Genomic DNA, 7,209 nt, shown 5'->3' with positions numbered 1-7,209 from the left:
AAATGTCTTACAAGTACCTGCTATGGGATCATTTCATTTAGAAAGCTTTCCTAAACACCACTCCCTGAAAAGAAAGCTCTATTTGTAGAGGTGGTGAATGATTCTTAGCCAACATGATCTGCAGTGGTTTCTGTGGGTGGTAAAAGCTAATAAAGCACTATACAAATCAAAAGTATCATATTAATATTATTATGATGAATAAGGTGGATGGTCATTGTTGTGCAGCTGAGTGATTGCCTATCACTTTACAACTGCAAAGGACAATAGAGAAAATTAATCCACCCCACTCATTTTAAAAATGAGGAAAATGCAGGCTAAAATGAAAGAATGTGATTTGTCCAGGACTCCACAACAAGTGAGAGGCTGAGCTGGAGACAGAATGTTATAAAGTATAAGGAGTTATAAAACTCTATTCTCCAGAAAGCTCTCTTGTGTGATACCTCAGGTCTGAATGTGATATCTTCCACCAAACCATACCTGTCAGTTCCCTTAGTCTTGCCCAAGAGCATCCTGTAGGTCAGTGACTGAAGGTCCAGGACTAAAGCCAACTAACAAGAAAGGTCAGTCATTATTAGGCCCATGTTCCTCAAAGCTAAAGCCAGGAGAAATGAGGCAATTATTTTGGAAGAATATTAAAATATTGATTCCATGGCCTTTAGCCTATGGTCATAGCAACATAGGCAACATAAATGCACAAAACTGATTTTTTTTTAATTTTAATTTTCAAAATGTTCATTCTTTTTATTTTATCAGAATTCTACTGTATGCCCAATTTGGCTTTTCTATTTCCAAACACTATATTGGTTTCCTACATGATAATCATTTCATAGGGTACCAGTGTAATAATTGTGCATAGTCCATTTGCTGAACGGTCTATTTGTTATTGGCTTTAATACAGTCTGTTGTCTCTTGTATCATCCAATAAAGAACAGAGTATTCTTTCTAAGCATATTTATCAAAATTTTCAGTAAGATGTGGAATCTATTGTTTTCCAAATAAGTGAATTTATTACAAATTTAAAGTCAAGCTATAAAATATTTCCCCCTAAAATTCTATGTTTTTCAAAATGTTGCCTATTCTAAAGAGGCTAGTCACAGATATGATGATGGGGTCAGGCTCCTGATTGATAGGAACACGTAGGATCACCAAGTCATCAATGTGTGACTTCCAGCCATAGTGGATGTATGTTGAGAGAGATAGAAGCAGGCAATTATAAAGCTTGGGGGAAAATATTGTGAATAATCAGAGAAGGAAGAGGTGGAAAGGAAAGTGTGTCTCTTGCCTACCTCCTTTCTTCATATATTGGACAAGGTAAATGCATAAGACACAGATCTATTCTCTTTGCATAAAATCCCTACTTTCCAGATTATGATATCTCCATTCCAGAGGCATTCTGTCTCTCATTCCAGCAATTATCAAGTTTTTCAGGATGTCAGTATCCCAATGAGAACCTCTGTAGTCCACTCAAGTCAGGGGAAGTCCTACCATAAGGAAGGGCAGAAAGAAGAAACAGTCCCCTGCAGGTTGCTTTCCCTACTGCAGTTCTTGGAAAACAAAATCCTGCTTCTCTCATAGCAACAGGGTACTCCTCCTAAGCAGTTTATACAAAGTAGGATAAAAACCCACAATGGTAGAAATGAAGTTTCTGATCTCAAAATGAACTCTTCGAATTTGGCGGAGAAGGGAGATGACAAAGCCCAACCTCAAAATTTCCCAACCAAATCAAGTAACAATAGTAGTCATTTACTCATTTGTTCAGCAAATATTCATTGAGTATCTGCTCTGAGCCAGGCACTATTCTAGGTGCTGGAGATACAGCAGTGAACAAACAGTCCAGGAAAGTGAGTTAGACAGTGTAAATACTATGGATAAAAATAAGGCAAGGGAGAGACATAAGGACTTGGGAAGGTGGGCCAGTTCACAATTTTAAATAAGGTGTCCAAGGAGAGGCTTACTGAAAAGCTGACCTTTGAGTAAAGGTTTGTAAGAAGTGAGTGAGTGAAACAGGCAACTGTCTGGGACAACAACAGGAACAAGAGCAAGTTCAAATGCCCTAAGGTGGGAGCATACCTGGCATGTTAGAGGACTTGCAAGGAAGTCTGTGTGGCTGGAATGGAGAAAAGGAGAACAGTGGATGACAAGGACAGAAAGAGAACATGTAGGGTCTTGTAAATGATAGTAAGGACTTTTACTCTCAGTGACATGATCTGACTTACATTTCTAAAGGATTATTCTGTCTTCTGCATTGAGAATAGACTAAATGGGGGTGGGGGGAAGCAGTGGAGGTCAAAGTAGGGAATCAGTTAGGAAGCTATTACAGATGATAATGGCTCAGACCAGGGAGGCAGCCTAAGTGATGTACAGAATGATGGGTTGTGAGTATAACCGCAGACATAACTGCAGAACCAATAAGATTGACAGATAGATTTTTTAAAATTTTATTTTATTATTAGTTTCAAGTATACCGTACACTGTTTTGACATTTATATAGTTTATAAAACAATCCCCCTAATTGCTCTTTCTCTCCTCTGGCTCTCCACCTAGCCATTACATTAATGCTAACTGCGTTCCCTATGCCGTGCTCCCCATCGAGTGGATGCGGGATGGAAAAGAAGAGTCAAGACTTCAAGGTTTTGAACCTGAATAGCTGGAAGTGTGAACTAAAATGCAGAATACTAAAAGAAAAGCTAGTTTGGAAAGGATGATCAGAAGTTCAGTTCTGAACATGTTATATTTGAGTTGCTTCTCAGACATCCAAATGAAGATGCTGGGTATAAGAACTTTGATATGCAGATCTAGAATTGGGAGAAGAGATCCTGGACAGAGATATAAATGTCAGTCACATATATAGAGCTTCTCCACCTACTGATCCAATTTTCACGGCATCTCTTCCTGTTCTGAACTTGATTATTTCTTCAAGCTCTTTAAATTAAAAGGGCCCTACTCCTAAGGACTTTAATAACAATATTTTTTTCTTCTGTGTAAGTGTCTTAATTCAGGGCTCAGATGAGTAACTGGAAAGGAAAATTATTATCGTTCTACTATTTCTAGAACTAGAGCTTTTAAGTCTTACATTAGTCACTAAAGAAGCTTGAAGGATACTTCTTTAAAAAGAAAATAACGCGAGAAATTCCCTGGTAGAATTATTATAGAATTTAATTTGTGACTCTCCTCACGGCAATTTTGTGAGAAATCATCAATATTTCACTGTTACGGCACTGGAAACATTCAATATGTTGTTTATTTGCATTGTTATTAAAAGTTGCCTGTAGAGTCAGATTCCTCAATATAAAATCTTAAGTTTCTTTTGGCTAGTTTCTAAAATTTAAGGATGCATTATTGCCACATTGTCATTTTAAGATATAAGAAGACATTCTCTGGCCACCTAGGTCAAATGTTTGCCTCCCTTTAGTTATTTGATAATCCAGAAATCGTTTAGTCTCTATCTCTTCCAAAAACTCCTTTAATCCACCTGTGATTAAATTGTAAGGACGAGAGTCTCTCCACACCAGACTAAGATAGTATTAAGGAGTCGATAAACATATACCAGAACTATTTTCTATTGATTTTTGCAAAATCTTAGGTTGTCTTACATTGAGTAGGCAAAGCACACCACGCAGCTCAAGGAGTGGCTATATTATACAAAGGCAAGAATCTTCTCCTGGACTTGGAGGCAGGAGATGTCTGTTCTGACCACAATGATGCCTTATGCTTGGTTTGTGACAAAGACAATAGCAAGTCACTCTGCTTTTCAGTTCCTAAACCCTAAATACAGTCGCATGCTGCATAAAATGTTTTGGTCAACAATGGACTGCATATACAACAGTGGTCCTACAAGATTATAAATTTTCCTGTCACCTAGTGATGTCATAGTCATTGTAATGTAGTGCAACACATTACTCATGTGTCTGTGGTGATGCTGGTGTAAGCAAACCTATTGTGCTGCCAGTCGTATAAAGGTACAGCACATATAATGAAGTACATAATACTTGATAATGATAATAAAGGACTCTGTTATTGGTTTATGTATTTACTATACCATACTTTTTATCATTGTTTTAGAGTGTAATCTTTTTACTTATAAAAAAAGTTTGCTGTAAAACAGTGTGCTGTGTTATGCTAGCAGCAGTCTCACACATCTCATGTTTACCTCATCTCTTGATTCATCATTTTCTCTTGTAGATGGACCTAGAGGGTATTATGCTAAGCAAAATAAGTCAGACAGAGAAAGACATACTGCATGATTTCACATATATGTGGAATCTAAAAACAAAATAAACAAAACGAAACAGAAACAGACTGATACAGAGAACACACTGATGGTTGCAAAGGGAATGGGATGGTGGGAATGGATGAAAAAGGTGAAGGGGGTTAAGAGGTACACAATTTCGGCTATAAAATAAGTCATGGAGATGTAATGTACAGTGCAGGGAATATAGTCAATAATATCATAATAACTTTGTGCAAGGATAGATGGTTACTAAACTTGTCATGGTGATCACTTCATGAGGTATATAAATGTCGAATCATTATGTCATACACCTGAAACTAATATAATATTGTATGTCAAAAATAATTTAAAAATAAATTTTTTTAAAACTCTAAGTCTTCCAAAAGTGTATACCGAACTCATTACTTATTTACAAATTCCAGATGTGAGACTGTCAAATAAGAAATACCTGTATAATCATTTATAATAAATATAATAGTCCTACTAATGGTCTACAATAGAGCAAAAATAATCATTTACCTAAATAGTGCATGTATCAAACAAGAAGTCTCATTCAAAAAAAAAAGCATATCATCGGCCAGAATAACAAACAACTTCTACATTTGAAGTTAATTTCCAAATTTTTGGAAATTTACCTACATGCTACAGTTTCCACTTTTGTTCAATTGAAATAACCTTAACTTGTAAATAGAGATGTCAGGAATAATATTTGAAGATTTTAAAATGTATATTCACATCTCGGTGATCCATAAGGGTTAGAAGCATCAGTGAGTATTTCTAACTGTAATCCTAAAATTCCTAGAACAACAGAATCATAAGAATGAAACAAGGTCTCTGATTCTCTATGAGTATGTGATTCTTGAATAAGCTGCTCTAACTTTTGCTAACTAAAACACCATGTATTAATGCTAATTTATTTGGGAATTATAGAGACTGTGATAGCCAATTTCCAAGGTAGCCTCTGCATCCCCTGGTGTTATCCCTTCCCACATTGTAGGGTTGGTCTATGTGACCAACAAAATAAAGCATAAGTGATGATATCTAACTTCTGAAATTAGACTCTAAAAGACACTGCAGCTTCTATCTTGGTTTGTTTGTCTTGCTCTACTCTCTTAAATCACTTGCTTAGTGTGGCCAGCTGCCAAGTCGTGACCTTCTTGTGAAGGGGCCCACATGGTGAAGAAACATGGCCTTCTGCCAACATCCACATGAATGAGCTTGGAAGTAAATCATCCAGTCCATCAAAAGGCTGCAGTCTGGTTAACAGCATGACTACAACCTCAAAGGAGACCCAGAGTCAGATCCACACAGCTAAGCTGCTCCTGAATTCCTGGCCCATAGAAATTAGGTGAGATAAACATTTGCTGTTTGACTCTGCTAAGTATTTGAGTAATGAGTTACATAGCAGTAGATAACAAAATAGAGACTACTAACAAATATCTAATATGTAAATAAGTTTACATAAAAACAGGTTGTAATCCACCTGCAGTCAGTATAGAAAGGACTGATAATATTCAAAGGCAGGCAAGGATGAAAAGCTTTTCAGGTGTCACAGCTAGACTCTGAAATGTGGCTCACTCTGATGAAATCCAGCCATTATCTGTGAATGTGAGTTCAAATAGCCAAAATTTGAGGATGTATTTCCTGTTTAGCCATATCCTGGCCCTGAAATTCCATTTCCTTCCTTCTACCAGTGCCAATGTGCATATTTTGTTCATTCTTTGTGGCCCTGGTCAGTGCTCAGTTCCTTCTCCAAACCTTTTCAGACCACTGCAGCACCAAAGTGTCTCTCTACCTTTTCTCAGCATCTATTGCATTTAATTCTATATCACAAAATTTATAATTAATTAAGAATTAGTTTAATCTTTCTAAGTACTTTGAGAGCACAGCATGTTTTTATAAGAATTCTCTTGCCTTTATCTCCTCATATTATTCATCCACTAGCGACGGTACCCTGTCTCATGCCCATCTTAGCAATTCAGAGGCATGTTCTGTGCTAGATACTGTATGTGACATTCCTCATCAATTTTCAATCTCTTCCAAGGTTCCCCTGAATTCTGGGGCTCAATGGCTGAAAATTACAATTCTCAGACTCCCTTGCAGCTATAATTCTGAATATAATTTGGGTTCTGCCAGTAAAATGCACTTATGCGAGATTTGGAAGGTGGAAAAAGAGATGAAATCCTTATTTTTTCAGTTATGATTCGCAAGAAAGAGGCTCCAGCTAACACTAGTATTGACAACCCACCACCTTCAAGGCTGTAAGGAAGTTGTAAAGGCAGTAATGATAGTAGTAGCAGCAGTTTCCTGACCTATGGTCGCGGCTCAGTCATATGACCTTGAACAAAATGTCCAGAAGCAGTCCCCACCTCTGGGCCTTCCAAAGATTTTGTAAGCACCTAATTCTTTGTAGTAAATTGCTTTTAGGGTATTTGCTCCTCTTGCTTGACCCCTGAATGATACACGTATCATGCAACTTTCTTTTTTTTAAGCCTATACTGATGACCTGGTAATTTTTTTCTTATTTCATTTATCCACTCAACTCTAGATGGGCATTTGCTGAATGAATAGATAAGTGGAGAAGAAAAGGTCTCGATGGAAAGACAATGATTTCAGTTTTTAGTAATGTTTGTGGGTTCTTCAGATGGAGATAACAGACAGTAAAATCTAAGATATGCTTTTAAGGATAGAAGTCCAAAGCTTCCTTCAATACTCTGGTGTTAGTGAAGTGGCAAGTAAAGGGACTTAGCATTCACTCTTTGCTGATTACCTTAATTGGGTCTGAATCAGAGCAAATGCATAGAAGCGATGAGAGGTGACAATAAATATGTGAGGGTTAACCCTAACTCTTTCTTAAATGCTTTGCAGTGGGAAAAGTAGTTTTATTACCATAAAATCTTCAACATTTCAGTAACTGGTATTTTGAGGCTAATTTAAAGGAGAAGAATTATTTCAGTGCCTCTGCTTGCTTCAGCAAA

At 37.0% G+C, this 7,209-nt stretch overlaps 1 long non-coding RNA gene across 5 annotated transcripts in view; it reads left to right on the top strand.

Moving 5' to 3' along the window:
• LOC105307404 overlaps positions 1-4,566 on the top strand; it is a 30,128-nt gene extending 25,562 nt beyond the window's left edge. For all 5 annotated transcript variants that reach the window (XR_002777716.1, XR_002777714.1, XR_002777715.1 and 2 more), the window contains one exon: positions 2,545-4,566. This is a non-coding gene — a long non-coding RNA (uncharacterized LOC105307404). The remainder of the gene's footprint in view (positions 1-2,544) is intronic.
• Positions 4,567-7,209: the final 2,643 nt, after the last annotated feature.

The sequence above is a fragment of the Pteropus vampyrus genome, unplaced genomic scaffold (genome assembly GCF_000151845.1).
Source record: "Pteropus vampyrus isolate Shadow unplaced genomic scaffold, Pvam_2.0 Scaffold493, whole genome shotgun sequence".
NCBI classification, from domain to species: domain Eukaryota; kingdom Metazoa; phylum Chordata; class Mammalia; order Chiroptera; family Pteropodidae; genus Pteropus; species Pteropus vampyrus.
Note: the sequence above shows the minus strand (reverse complement) of the source record. Positions and strands in the feature narration are given on the sequence as shown.